Source organism: Mirounga leonina, unplaced genomic scaffold (genome assembly GCF_011800145.1).
Source record: "Mirounga leonina isolate KUSES-001 unplaced genomic scaffold, KU_Mleo_1.0 Mir_53, whole genome shotgun sequence".
Lineage (NCBI taxonomy): Eukaryota > Metazoa > Chordata > Mammalia > Carnivora > Phocidae > Mirounga > Mirounga leonina.
In genome coordinates this window covers 38,803,981-38,819,489 of record NW_023270807.1, presented here as the reverse complement: position 1 = coordinate 38,819,489, position 15,509 = coordinate 38,803,981, and the positions used below count along the sequence as shown (strand labels likewise).

Here is a 15,509-nt window from a genome sequence, read left to right as displayed (position 1 = left end):
AAGAAGAGAAAGGGACATAATATATTTAAGGCAATAAATGTAAACTCTGTAAACTCAAAGAATTAAAAATAGAACTATCATATGATTCAGTAACTCCACTTCTGGGAATACATTAGAAAGAAAAACACTAACTTGAAGTGATACCTGCACCCCCATGTTTATAGCAGCATAATTTACAATAACCAAGATATGGAAACAACCTAAGTGTTCATTGACAGATAAAGAAAGTGTGGTAAATATACACAATGGAATATTATTCTGCCATAAAAAAGAGGAGATATTGCCATTTGTGAAAATGGACCTTAAAGTCATTATGTTAAGTGAAATAAGTCAGACAAAGAAAGACAAATCCTGTATGATCTCATTTATGTCTGGAACCTAAAAAAATAAAAAACTTATAGAACATAGAAAAGTGGTGGGGTGGGTGAAGGAATTGAGAAAGTTGTTGAAAAGGTACAAACTGGAAGTTTATACATAAACATATACATAATGACTATAGTTAACACTGCTGTATGATATGTAGGAAAATTAAGAGAGTAAATCATTGGAGTTCTTATTATGAGAAAAATCATTTTTTTCTTCTTCTTAATGTATCTTTAGGAGATAATGGATGCTCGTGAAACTTACTGCAGTAATTAATTTACAATATGTTAAGTTAAACTGTTATGCTATATTCCTTAATTTATACAGTGATGTTATCTCAATAAACCTGGAAAAAAAATGAAGTGAGAGAAAGAGTCAATGAAAATACACTATAGATGGATTGTAGAGTTATTCAGGAGAGGGAATTTGTAAGTGCTTGGTTATCAATTAGATATGGGAGAGTGGGGAACAAGAAGAGGCTGAGGAGGTGCCAGTGATACAGACTTCTCTATGAACAGAGCAGATTTGGGAGGTAGGAGATGAGATGAGTAGTTCCTTTGTAAGCCTGTTGAGTTTGTTGTGGGACATCCATTAGAACATGTCGAGCCAACAAAAGGAAGATCTACACCAGAGACACTGACTCAGGACTCAGTCACATATGTATGGAATTGGTAGCCATGGGTCTGCACAGGGTTACTCAGTGTGTAAAAAAAAAAAAAAAAAAAAAAAAAAGTGTAAATGGAAATAAATCAATAAATAGCAGAGGATGATCATGTCAGTTTCCCTAAAGATCATGTCTCACTTATAATCCTGAGTTTCATAAATACCTGAAATATACCTGAAATATATACCTGAGATACCTGAAATAGAAATACCTGCAATTCCTTCTCCCCTTCAAATCCTTCAAGGTAAGAAATGTATCTTTAAAAAAAAATGAGAGGCTATCAGTTTTTAAATATTTTAAATAAGCTCATTGAGGAAATAGACAATACAGATAAGCAAAAGAACACAAAATTGACCTCTAATTCTACCACTTATTTGAAAAATCAATCTTAGTGTGTGTGTGTCTATTTTGGGACTTTGTCTTCTTTTAATAATCTGCCTTTTCCCACACCAGAATTTACTGTTACATCTTTTTAAAAAAAAATTAAACCTTTTACCTAGGTAGTACATTTCATGGTTCAAATACCAAATGACAATAAAAGGTATTTAATAAATTCTTGTTCCTTTTCTTGTCCCGAACCAGTTACACATGCATACATGTGAATCATTCCAGACTTTATGCCAAATTATGCCAACACAAGCAATGTGAATTTTTATTCTTCCTCTTTTGTAAATGAAAGCTATACACTATTTTGTACCTTGATTTATTTTACATTCAATATATATCTTGACAATTATGATGGTTAGTTTTACATGTGAACTTGGCTACCTATAATACCCAGTTATTTAGTCAAACACCATTCAAGAGGGGAACACCACATGAAGATGGAGATAGATACTGAAGTGAAGGCTACAAGTTAAGGAATGGGAAGGATTGCTGGAAACCACCAGAAGCTAGGAGAAGAGCATAGTACAGATCATTTCTAGGGCCTTCAGAGGGAAGGTGGTGCTGCCAACACCTTGATTTCAGACTTCCTTCTCCAGAACAGTGGAAGAATAAACTTCTGTTGTTTTAAAGCCACCCAGTTTGTGGTGATTCGTTATAGCAGCCCTGAAAAACTAATACAATGATCTTTTCATATCATTACACAGAAAGTATCCTCACTTAAAAAAATAGCCTCATGTTATCCAAAATTAATTTACCAGTCCTCTATTGATGGACATTTGGATTGCTTCCCATCTTTGCTATTACAAACAATGCTTTGTTGAATGACTTTGTACATCAATTTCACATATATCTAAGTATATCTGTAGGACAAATTTCCAGCAGTTGAATTGATGGGCCAGAAGGTATACCATTTGTTATTTTGACAGATACTACAATATTATCCTCCATGGTTTTAACCAGTTTATACACACATAAGCAATACAAGTGCCTGTTTTGCCCTTCTGATAGATATCTTAATATAGTTTTCATTTGTGATTTCCCTTACTAAGTGTGGGATTGTGTTTTAAGAGCATTTTACATTTCTGAACTGCCTGTTCATATTCTTTTCCCATTTTTCTGTTAGGTTATTAATCTATTTCTAGGATTTATTTCTACATTGAAGAGATTAGCCCTTTATCTGTTATAGGACTTGGAAACACTTCCCCCCCAATTTGTCACTGTCTCTTGATTTTGCTTATTGTATATATGTGTGTGTGTGTGTGTTTTACTTGTTTTTCTTTTCACCATGCATAATTTATTTTTATGCAAAATTTATCAGTTGTTTATTTTTAATTACTATAGGGTTATAAGAAATCCTTTATTTTAATTTAACAATTCTTTTAGTTCCATTTTCTGTAGAATTTATACTTGTATATACTGTGAGATAGTTTCAACTTATTTTTTTCCAAATGGCTATCCAATTGTCCTGACACTCTTTGTTAAAAGTCCATCTTTAAACTTTGATTCGAAATTCCACCTTTATCACATATGAAATTATGTGTTACATACATACGAATACACTTGGACCTATTTCTGAAATTTCTATTATGTTCCTTTGGTTGACTATTTATGGGCTAATACTACACTGTTTTAATTTTTGCAACTATAAAATAAACATATCTAGTGGCACTAGACCTTTTACTTCATTACTCATCTCACAGTTTCCAGAGTTTTTCTTGATATTGTTTTTTGCCTTATAAACTTTAGAATCATTTTGTCTAGTTTTTTTTTTTAAGTTTTGGGTTTTTTTTTTTTTTTAAAGATTTTATTTATTTGACAGAGAGAGAGGAGCACGCAAGTGAGCACAGCAGCAGGAGCAGGAGAAGCACGCTCCGTGCTGAGCAGGGAGCCTGATGCGGGATTTGATCCCAGCACACTGGGATCATGACCTGAGCCGAAGGCAGATGCTTAACCCACCGAGCCACCCAGGCACCCGAGTTTTGGTATTTTAAAATAAATTGATACATTTATAATATTTGTCTGACATCTAAGAATGTGTTTCCCTTTGTTTTTTTGTTTTGTTTTGTTTTAAAGATTTTATTTATTTGACAGAAAGAGACACAACGAGAGAGGGAACACAAGCAGGGGGAGTGGGAGAGGGAGAAGCAGGCCTCCCGCCGAGCAGGGAGCCCGATGAGGGGCTCGATCCCAGGACCCTGGGATCATGACCTGAGCCAAAGGCGCCGCTTAACCACTGAGCCCCCCAGGCACCCCTCCCTTTGTTCAGTTCTTTTGTATCCTTTAGTAATGTTCTCAAGTGTTTTTTCTGTATAGTCTTACACATTTCTTGTTAAATTCATCCCTAGGTTTTTAAGCTTTGTGTTGCTATCATAAATACCAACTTTATTTTCATCATATTTTTTTTTCTGATTATTGTTTGTATATGTGAAGCTATTTTTCTCAGTTTTCCATTGGATAGTTTTAGCTGTTCATTTCCATTTCTCCTGTCTCTACTTTTTTCTCTTGCTTGATTGCATTGGCTCTTTCTTCCAGTACAGAATAATATAGAATAGTAGTGACAGTGGTCATATTTGTTTTATATATAATTTTTGGTGGGGATGCTTCTATTGTTTTCCCTTTTAAGCATGATGCTGACTTTGGGCTGAGATAGATTTATCATATTAAGTAAATAATCATCTTTTCCAATTTTACTTCAGTATAATCAAGAGTGGTTATTCAATTGTTTGCCAAATGTTTTGGTGGCAATAAGATTATATAATTGTCTTTTTAGGTCTAATAATGTGGTGAATTGTATTAGTAGAATATGTTTCTATTTCTCCTTGCAGGTTGTGTAATTTTTGCTTTATAAAATTTGCAGAAGTATTATTTGGTGAGTGAAAGATTCATAATTATTATTTTTATGCATCATTTCTTGCTTTTTGGTCTGACTTCTACCTTTTTTTGATATTTAGATCCTAAACCCATTTTTATTTTGGCAGGTGTTTGCCTGGTATTTATTTTAAAAACTTCTGGGTCTTTTTGTTTTAGATATGTCTCTTTTATAAAGCATAAAATTGGGTTTTATTTTGTGATCCAGTCTGGAAATTTTCATTTCAATATATACATTTATTTTCTTGATATTCTGATAAGCTTGATCTTTGTTCCACTGTATTATTTTATGTACCCTATTCTAGCAGTTTTTAAAATGTCTTTGACTAAGTGGTTAGTTTTCTTTGCACATGCATATGCCTATGTGTATTTTTTCTGATATTTAAAAAGGTTTCAGATTCTGTTTTTTCTACTACCTAATGCCCTTAGTCCTCTACTACTTTGGGCAGTATCTATTAATTCCCTATCCCACAGCGTTAAAAATTAGCACATTTCTTTCCTCTGACCCCTCTTCTCCAACAACACATTTTAGTTGATAACATTGCTTCTTACTCTTTATATTGTTAAATATCATTATATTTCTCTTTCTTGGATTGTCAGCTTTAAATGATATCTTTTAACTCCATTACAGATGAAGCAATTAATATACTTACCATAGCTCCTATTTCTTTCTCCTTTTTCTTCCCAAGTTTTATTGGTTTTATAATTCTCATAATATCAGGACATAAAACATTTTTATTCTATTCTGATACCCTATTATGTATTTGCTTTATTCTTAATTCTGTAGTTAAATGTATTCAGCACTCATAGGCATCCTTTTGTGGTGATGTTTCTAATCATCTCTCAGTTACCTGAAGTTCATTCCACCACAATGGGGTTCTCATTGTCATCTGATTGGTGAATTTGGTTCTAGACACCATCCCAAGGTGAGCTTTCCAGACCATGCTTGACTTACCTTGTGTTCTGCAAGAGGGAAAGGTGAGCCTGAGGTAAGAGCTTATGTACAAGGAGTTTATCTGAGAAGTGATACCAGGAAGTGGGAGTGAGAGACCAGGGATACTGAAACACGGAAAGGAGGGAAGTCCAATTCTTAGGTACATTATTGGGTTGATGAATGTTAATGGGAGAGTGGTCTTTGATCCCATAAGGATATTATGAGGACTATACTAAATGTGTTTTAGCATTGTCTCCTTAAGGGACAAAGGAAGAAGTATTTCTCCATCGATTCCCATCTCCATTGGTTGAGGGCCTTAACGTCCCCTACTTCCTGGTTGAGAATCCATGAGTGCTCAGTATGCCTCACCTTTGAAATACACTGCCATATACACAAAATAGGTTGAAACCTGTGTGGAAATATAACTTTCTGAAACTGATTTTTTTCTCTTTGACTAGAAAGTTAGATTTAATATTTTTAACCCATTTTAAATTTTATTGTTGCTTGTATTGTTAATTTCCAGTTCTATTTTTACAGTCAGAGAATATGGCAGGTAAAATTGTCACTTTTGCGAGCAAGGGCAAGTGGGGCAGGGGCAGAGGGACAGAGAGAATTCCAGGCAGGAACAAGGTGCTTATGAAATCAGAAGTGGAGGAGCAGGCTCTACATGGGGGTTCTGCAACTGACTCCCAGAACACTCCTGACTGGCCCACCCAGGGCACCACTTCCTCTGCGGTAATCAGGAGGCCACCTAACTTCAAGAATGCCTAAACGCAGCTCCATTTCAGAGAATTAAAAGCCAGGAGCAGAAAGCTACTATCCCCGCAATTGCCAGGACTGGAGCCCGGACTCTGGTTCCCGCTGCCCCTGCAGCAGCTAGAGACTCTATACTCCACAGTCTTGGTTGCCAGCAGAAAAAATGCCCCAAGTTAAAGCAAGAAAGCCTTCACCCCATTGCATCCAGAACCCTGAGTATGAACAGCTATGGGGAATGTCGCTTTTAGCTTTCTAGTTTTGGAGCCCAGAAAAATCATGGCTTCCTGATTGGTGGAATCTTGGACTGCTGGCTGGACTAGTCTGATGGAGATCAAACGCCTCCAGTGATGGACACTGTAATAGGTAAGACTTCAGAAATAGTCCTCAGGACTTTATTTTCTTTCTCTTTATTGGAAGACCAGTAAGCAATCCTGCTGGCCATGAATATGCTGGACCAACGCTCACTTAGGTAAACAATCCCATTGACTCCTGCCAGTTCTTCTTTCTTTGTCCTACTTCATAGCACTTTAAACCTGTCCCCAAAACTGTTCCTGTTGTTCTGGTCACTTAATCAATGCTCAAATCCAGGGGAAACAAATGAAATTTGCAAGAATAATTGCCCCATTGTGTAAAAGAAACATCCCAAATAACTCTACAGTTGAATGACTATTATGTTCCGGCAGAGAGTACAGGTCAAGTTCCTTTACCTAACAGTTATAGTACCAAAGCTCTGTCACCCAGTACCCTTCTAGCACAAAGCAGAATCCTATTATCTTGACCAGTTTTTTTGAACAACCAAAAGATCCATGGGTGTGCTCCTGAACATCCTATATGAGACACTTCAAAAGATACATATTTACTCACAGCTTTCATCAGCCCTAAAAGCCATGAGAAAATTCTGTCCTTTCCTTATCAAGACAGTGAACATTTTAAGATACCATCTCCAGAAAGATCTTAGAGGAGAGAGAGCAAGAGAAAATACTTCTGATCTCCTATTGGTGTTAGTTATTTTATCAGATTGCCTTGTTGACATATGGCACAGGACCAAAGGGAGAGTGGATAAATGATATAAAACAAAGAGCACTGGTTTACAGGGAGGAAGCCAAGGGTTGTTGGCTAGCAGAGTACAGTCAAGCCCAATCATTTAATTTCTCCCAGCAGCAAGATGGGGATAATAATACTTGTCCTGCCTACTTTGTGGGGTTGCTGTCCATGCTAAATGTGTCTATGTCCAAGTACTAACAACCATACAGAGCAACATAATAATAATGAACAGGACAAATGGAGCTGGCTTGTGAAAGTGAGAAGACTCCATGATTATGGGGTCATTAGGAACTCAACAGCACCCTCCCCAGGGCCACAGGCTTTGGCCTCAGACAGAATTTAGTGCATAATACAGAAACCACCATTTCTGTTCAGTAGCCAAGGCACCGAAGGTAGATGCTTCTGACCTTCAGTTGTACCCAGGCTGTATCTGTGTTGCCCAGGCTAAAAACTTTCTCACTCAAACACCCAGAAGCTCCTATGAGCAGCAAACTCTTCAAGAACCATTTTCCCTGAAGAGGGGCCTTGGTTCCAGAAGAGAATTCTGAAACACAGAACATTTCTCACTACACACCGAGATAGGGCAGTCACACACAAGAATGCTACGATTCATGTCCAGTCAGTTACTGGGCCATGTTGTGGTGCTGATAAACTGCTGAGAAATCCATCGTTGGCGCCTACTTCAGAATAGCTTCTTAGCTAACCAGAATAAATCAGAGGAGGAGGGATTTTTTGTGTTAACCTTCTGCCCTGGAGATTTAAAAGAATCTATACTTTCCTGGATCTTTTTCCAAGAACCATTCAGAAGGGAAATCTAAATAAACATTTAAACCCTTTTAACTCTAGCCTGTGAAGCTCAAAAGGCATCCTAGGGGGCCTGGGAGTCGATGTAGTGGTGTAACTGAGCCAACTGCTTCCAGCAGCTTCTGCACACCTGCTGTTCTGATTATGCCCCTTTAGCTTTGGTGGTGGTTTGAGGAACCTGCTAAGAATGACTCTATGTGCCATAGTTCTCAGATTTCTTCAGACTAATGTGTCACATCTAATTAAGATGGTGCTGTATTATCACCTTGCTGTACTCACCGCAGCTGTCTCTGCTGAAATGTGCCAGTTAACCTGGATTGTCCCAAAAGCTGAGGAACAGCTTTGCTATGGTTGATGTACCTTCCTAGCAGATTTTTATTTCCATTAATATATAACCTAATATCTCTTCGAGTGTTTTACTATTCCAATCAATCAGTAGAAAAAAATATTTGAAAATTAATTTTCCTACATAATCCTATCCATGTTCCATGAAGTTTTTTTTTCTTGCTCTATTATAATAATTGCCCCACTGACCTCACAAGATTGATGGGAGGCTCAGGTGAAGAACTGTCTTTGGATATACAGAGTAAGCTGACATGCACGCCATAGGTGTATGTGCTAAGTGCTAACCTGACCTGTGATCTTTGTTGCCCGACAGAGCTGGACCTGACTCTGAAGGAAGAGTCTTAAAAACACACACGGTGCTCTTTATGTATAGCTTTGGTAACAGAATAAAATATTTTAAACTTCATTCTCAACTATCTCATTATGACAATAACTCTACTGCTTTACCTTATATCTGGGATTAACATTCATCTGTACTTACTTTTTGTGTCTCTAAGGCAGATATTAATCTTTAAAATTCACCCCACTCCTAATAATAGTAATAATAATACAATAATAATACTACTTAGTATTTCTTGTAACATTATCAAGCAATTTGTGAATAATTCTCTGTATAACATGTAAAATGGATAGAGAAAAGAAAATTTGAGAATAAACCACAAAATCAGATTGACAAAAATCCACAAGTGTTCCGTATCACCTTTTTCTTGTAACTTTCATGTGTTTCAGCCAAACTACACTGCCTTCCTCTTCTAAATCAGCTGATGCAGCTGTCTTGCCAATATACAGGCTTTCATAGTTGGCCCTGGGCAAAGAGCTGACGAGGCCTCCTCAGCACTCAATTCTACACATTTTCTCCTCAGTGTAGCACATTTTCCCAAGACAGCTACCTGGATCCCTTTCTGAATTTCCCATCTCAGAATCCAGGATGTCCAACCCTCAATTCAGAAACCATTGCCTTTCAAGAAACTTTCAAGGATGGTGACAATAGTTCATAGCAAGCAGAAGCAACTGGGGCTCAAGGATGATGTTTGCTCTACCAGTCGAAAATTTATGTGGGAAGCTACCTATTATCATAACTAATACTTATGAGGAGGGCCAGCTTTCACTCTTTTTATAATCTTGAATCCATTTGGTGAGTTACAATTAAGTAACACTTAGGCAAAATGCATGCTGAATTAAACCTTGATATTGAATGTACCTCCCATGGACTTCCTTTAGAGGGCACTATTGATTCTCTGAAACCATGGAAACCTTTCCTCATGTTTCCTTGGTAAAGTTGGCCAATTTTGAAATCATATTGGGTTTCAAATCTACTCATCTAGAATATTAGGACCATACTCATTATTGAATTTTTTAAAAAAATATATTATAGAATAATTCAGAAGCTAAACCAGAATGCTGGTTGTTAGGACAAGACATCAGTACGACACATGTAGTTCCATATTTGGAAACTTCAGCTGGTTTATTTGCTTTTGAAAATTCTTTAAGTGGGAATTTCCATTTGTAAATTAAACAATTCAGTCTTTTGTTTAGAAAGACAAATTAGCACCTCTTTGGAAATTAATGTCCCATTCTAGAAATAGATAATTATTTACATATTTTTGGAAGAAACCGTGTACTTTCATTCAGACATCCATTAAGGTCTGGAGATATTCTACTAAAATTTCTTCTTCATGTTTCTTATGTTTCATAGACTCTGCCAATTCAAAGAATTTTGATAAAGTCCCTAGGAGAGAACTTTCTTTTTTCATTCTCTAAAGTTAACAGAAGTAGCAATTTATAAGCTGGCTCACTGCAGTTTTTATCTAATTTCAAAATAATGGGAAACCTGAAATATTTCAAAGCTCAGAAACATAATTTTTCAGATATAAATACATTCATACCACCATCTACCAGGATTTGCTTAGCTTTCATATCATAAAATACTATTTCAACACATGTGCCTTGTATAATAACTTCTTACTAAATTACCAATATTCTAGGATAGTAGCTGATAGTAGTCCCACAGGTATTTTATAAACTAACAAATGAAGAAGCCATGTATGTACAAAGATAAGAGAAAAAAGATGATGGATTTTCATCGTTTAATGAATTAAGTATAAATGATCAGACCAGCCTTTAAGACTCTTCACAGAATGGTCCCAGTTTATCTTCCTAACCTCAACCTCCTCTACGAGTAACCTAAGCTCCCAGCAAATGGCACCACCCACAATTATCTGGACATCTGTGCTTCCGCATCTTCTCCCCTTTACTCATCCAGAGTCTACCACTTGGAATGCATCTTCCTCCCCAACTGTCCTCTCCAAACCTAATAAATGCCCAGCCCCTCCTTTAAGTGGCATTTTGAATACCGCTAACTCAATTGAGTCCTCTTCAGAAGGGATCTACCATCCTGTGAATTTCCATGGCTACTTAGGTATAATATCCTTATGGAATTTATCAATTTTGTTTTGTATTTTGTATTTAAGTGGCTTACGTGTTTATTTCATCACTCCTTCTGAGCTACACAATTTTTGTTTTGGGATCTGTATCAAGTCTAGTGTCCAACATGTGGTAACAGCTCTCTACATATTCTTTCAGTTGGGTTAAACTGAGACATTATTGCCATTTGCTTAATGAGGGGGCATGGAAGGCAGAATTTGGACAGTGTGGAATCAGAGGGGTAAGGATTAATGCCAGAGATATTAAAGTGAAGTAAAAGGCTTTACCAACTGATTGAATGTAGAACACACTCTGTCACTCTTATGTTCTCTATCCTATTTTACTTTAAATTATTACACTTTTCTGATATAATACAATATGTAATCCTTCACTAAAATAAAGCCTATATGGGCAAAACATTGTTTAGGTCATCCACTATATCTGCATGGAAGAGTCCAAGATATATTTTAGGTGCTCAATATTTGCTTGGTGAATAGACTAATAAGGATACAAAGGTGACAGCAAATTGTCCTACTAGAAGGATAGCAGCAGCATCAACAGATTAGGAAAAAGAGAAGTAATAAGTTTGGAGAGAATATGATGATTTCAATTTAGTTAGAGGTACATACATGGACATCCAAGTAGAGATGCTGAGGAAGCAACTGAAAATTGGTATTCATATTTGAGAAGAAAGTCAGACTCAGATGTGTTGATGTGGGGCTTATGACACATCTGCAATTTGTTGAAGCCCATGAGATTACATGGTGTTGTGAAAGGGAAAATGTGGGGAGGTCTGCTCTGGCTATATCACTGGGAAGCACCTCTGCTGAGGGGCAGAGCTAAGAGCCCAAACATCAGTGGAATTGGTCATACAAATAAGAAAATCAGAAATATACAGAATGTCCTTTTCTTGACTAACCTCTCTGCTATATTTGACATAATTGAATTTTTCTTCCCATTTAGCTTTGCCATTCTTTACTGTTCCAGCCTTCCTACTCCGTGCTAAATGCTGTAGATTTTTATCTTTTGAATTTATTCTACCTTCTTTTCATCAACCATTATAATTGTAGTTCAGAAACATCAACATCTTTATCCAAATTCTTTAGTACCCTTCTTACCAGTCCACCAGCTTCTGGGCACCTGCCTGCCTATTCCACCCTCCATCATTTCACAGAAATGATTTAACAATGACTCAATTTTTCTATGGCTACCCATGATCCATGTCACATTGTCAAAACCCTTGACCTGGCTTCTGCCTTCTTGAACAACTTCATCTCTTGTCCCTCCCCTACATTCTCTACCATCCACCAACCATACCAAGCTACCTGTAGTTCCTGATTGCACCATGCTGTTCCTGGTGCTTTAGACATTTTCCAATTGACAAACTCCTTACTTTTTCCTAAAAACAGTCCAAGAATTATCTCTTTCTGAAGCTCCACGAACTCCTAGATTTAGATGCTTATTTCTCTATTCCTCTCACATGCCTCCACTATGGCTTTCAGCTGTTGTTTCACTGTCTTCCCACTAGCCTTTATTAGCCTCCTTGAGGGGAAGGACTAAATTCCTTTAATGTTTGTATTCTCAGCATTTATCCCAGTGTGTGGCACATGGCAGGTGCATGATAAATTTTGATCAAATAAATTGATGAAAAGGAGGAAAAAGTTCAAGGAGGAAGGATGTGGTGATCAGAGAAGCTGGAGCCCATCAATGACATTTGGATTCACTTACAGGGAAATGACTCCGAGAGTAGATTCGGTAGTGTGGTTAAGGCAGAAGCAAGATGACCAAGTTGAGGCAATGAAGATGGACTGTGTTTTCAATAACTGTGGTAGGGAAGGTAAGATAGCTTGTCAGAGAAGTAGGTTTGGGGAAGCTCTAATTTTAAATTTAAATTTAAATTTTTATTATTTTGGATAAAGAAAAATGAGCATAAGTAAGTGACCCAATAAAAAGGGAGCTGTTGCTGATTCAAACAAAAAGGATAAAGTAACAGAAAAGTTCCAAAGGAAGAAGAGATGGCCTCAAAGGCACATGATGAAGTAGACTTTATGATAATCTAACCAATATCTAGTACCCTTTCTTGCGGTAACTACCCTTAATTTCAACTATCTCTTTCCCAAGTGTAAGCCCACAAGATGACTAACTCCAGGAAACTCTATTCCTATTGTATTTTATGTGAAAGGCCCAGAACACAGTTCCAGAATAGAAATCCATATGAATCATGCAATTGGACAACGCTGCCTGGGTACTCCAAATTCTATGTGCATTGGAGAAAAATTCAACTCCACCCTATTTCTAGAAACAGAGTATGGGGTTCAAACTTAAAATAACATGAACTTATCAACTGACATTAGTTACGGGTTTAGGGAAGGCATTTCATCCAATTTAGACCAGTGAGATATGAGAGGGATTTTTTTTCCCCCCAGACTTTTGAAAATGAAGCTTCTCTGCTCTTCTGAATGAAGTTTTAGAACGAATTCTTATTCTCTGCTTGAATATTTTAAAATGAAGCATGTGACCCTGGAACTGCTGCAGTCATCTTGTGATCCCAAGGAGCCCTAACCTTAAAGTGAAGTTGATATCAGCAAGAGCAGAGAAGAGAGCACAGAATTCAGTTCCTCATGCACTGCTGAGCTGCTGAAGTCATCCTCCCTCTGGACTTAGCTACAGAATGTATAATTCCTCTTTATTGTTTTAGGCCAGTAGAAATACAAAAGGAGCTATGATAGTCTAAGAAAAAGAATACAGACTCCTCTTCCTCTGAGACCAGAGGGTGAAGATACAGAGAAATGATAGAGAAATGTGAAGTGTTTTTTTGGTTGAACATCTATTTGTGTGTTTTCTATGAGCTAGACAATACATTTAAGACTCTATACTCTTTTTTTATTTTTATTTTTTTTAAAGATTTTATTTATTTATTTGACAGAGAGAGACACAGCAAGAGAGGGAACACAAGCAGGGGAAGTGGGAGAGGGAGAAGCAGGCTTCCCACTGAGCAGGGAGCAGGATGCCGGGCTCAATCCCAGGACCCTGGGATCATGACCTGAGCCGAAGGCAGACACTTAACGACTGAGCCCCCCAGGCGCCCCATGACTCTATACTCTTGATTCAGCATATCCTCACAACAGTTTTATGAGAACTATCATCATTTTATTTTTATTTTATTTTGTTGCCATCAATAAGAAATTTACTTGTTTTAAAAAAATCCAAATGCTGCTATTGTCCAGAAAAATTTAACAGGTTTATTTATAATGGTTATAAAAATATGGAATGCTTCACAAATTTGCGTGTCATCCTTGCACAGGGGCCATGCTAATCTGCTCTGTATTGTTCCAACTTTAGTATGTGTGCTGCCAAAGGGAGCACCATCATCATCATTTTATATGATAAACTGAGGCTATAAGAAATTGAGGGGCGCCTGGGTGGCTCTGTCGTTAAACGTCTGCCTTCGGCTCGGGTCATGATCCCAGAGTCCTGGGATCGAGCCCCGCATCGGGCTCCCTGCTCTGCAGGAAGCCTGCTTCTCCCTCTCCCACTCCCTCTGCTTGTGTTCCCTCTCTCGCTGTCTCTTTCTCTGTCAAATAAATAAATAAAATCTTTAAAAAAAATAAAAAAAATAAAGAAATTAAGTGATTGGATGTGTCACTTGGCAGTAAGTAGAATTCACAGTTGAGTAGCATGTGAGTCTAGGTAGAGAGGCTTCCAGATCCCCTTGCCCTATGGTTGGGTTGTAGCAATTTTCCCAGGAAAGCAGGGAACACGCAGAGGCAGAGAGCATGTTGAGTGGGGGTATAGCAGTGCCTGAGGACTGTGGGATTGTAGAAAAAAAGCAGGGAGTCAGTTTGAGATAAATGAAAAAAAATTACCAAGGAAGAGAGAGTCTCTGGAAATACCAAATCTGTATTTCACAGATTATCTTGAACAGTATCACAAGGAAAAATTGTAAACTGCCTCTTGATGGTGCATCAATCTATCTTCGTATCAAAAATATTGAATGGAGGAAGACTTGACCATCACCAAGTTGAGTTAAATTTCCTCACCTTGTAGATATGGAATCTAAAGTCCAGGCAGGACAATATGTTACAATAATAAAGACTAGAGTCTCTGAAATTGACAGCTGACCAATTCTCCCAGGAGCTTGGCTCCCCTATCCATAATTTTTCTGGAAGCCACATTTAAAATAAACGAGCCAGACATGGGTGGCATTTATAGGGATAAACAGAAGAGATCCAACCCCTTACTCTATTTATAGACTCTCAGCTTGTCAGTGATACATAAACACTAATTGATACTAGCTACTTCATTCTTTTACCACATTTTCTTCCTTCCAGGAAAACCCCCTCTTTAGTTTTTGCTTCCACTCTTTACCTTTGTATTCTTTTTACTGAGCCTGATGGTGGGAAATGCACTAAAACTCTGATGTACAAAATGCATTTGAATCCTCCTCAGCCACTAAATGAGTGGGAGGGGGTGACCAATGAAATGCCATACCATAAAGTCCTCTGTGAAAAAGCAGATATGGGACACTGGAGATGGTAAGACGATTTCTAGTCCTTACTCTCAAAGATGGTTTTCGGAGATGAGTAAAGATAGAGAAGGCTTACTTATCAATATGGGAAGGAAAAACTGGAAAAAAAAAAACTGAATATAGGTAATATATTGCTGGACAGATTCAAGATTCAAAATGAGCTTGATAGACTGGGATATAGAGTAAAACAAATGAGATATGGCTTAATAAGTATTAATAGAAAGTCTGGAAGCTGAGTCAGAGATTGTTATAGCTGTAGAGATCCTGCTTTGGATTCAAAGAATTAATACAATGAATTCAAATTGGGGAAGATACCTTTAATAGTTGCTCATGTAGAAATTCTCTGAAAAAGTTCTAGTTCACTTCATGTTGGTACAAACTATGGCCTTGAC

At 37.3% G+C, this 15,509-nt stretch overlaps 1 non-coding gene across 1 annotated transcript; it reads right to left on the bottom strand.

Annotated features, from left to right (window-relative positions):
- Positions 1-13,848: 13,848 nt before the first annotated feature.
- Positions 13,849-13,955, bottom strand: LOC118001655. Its single transcript, XR_004676764.1, has one exon. It is a non-coding gene; the product is annotated as a U6 spliceosomal RNA (small nuclear RNA).
- Positions 13,956-15,509: the final 1,554 nt, after the last annotated feature.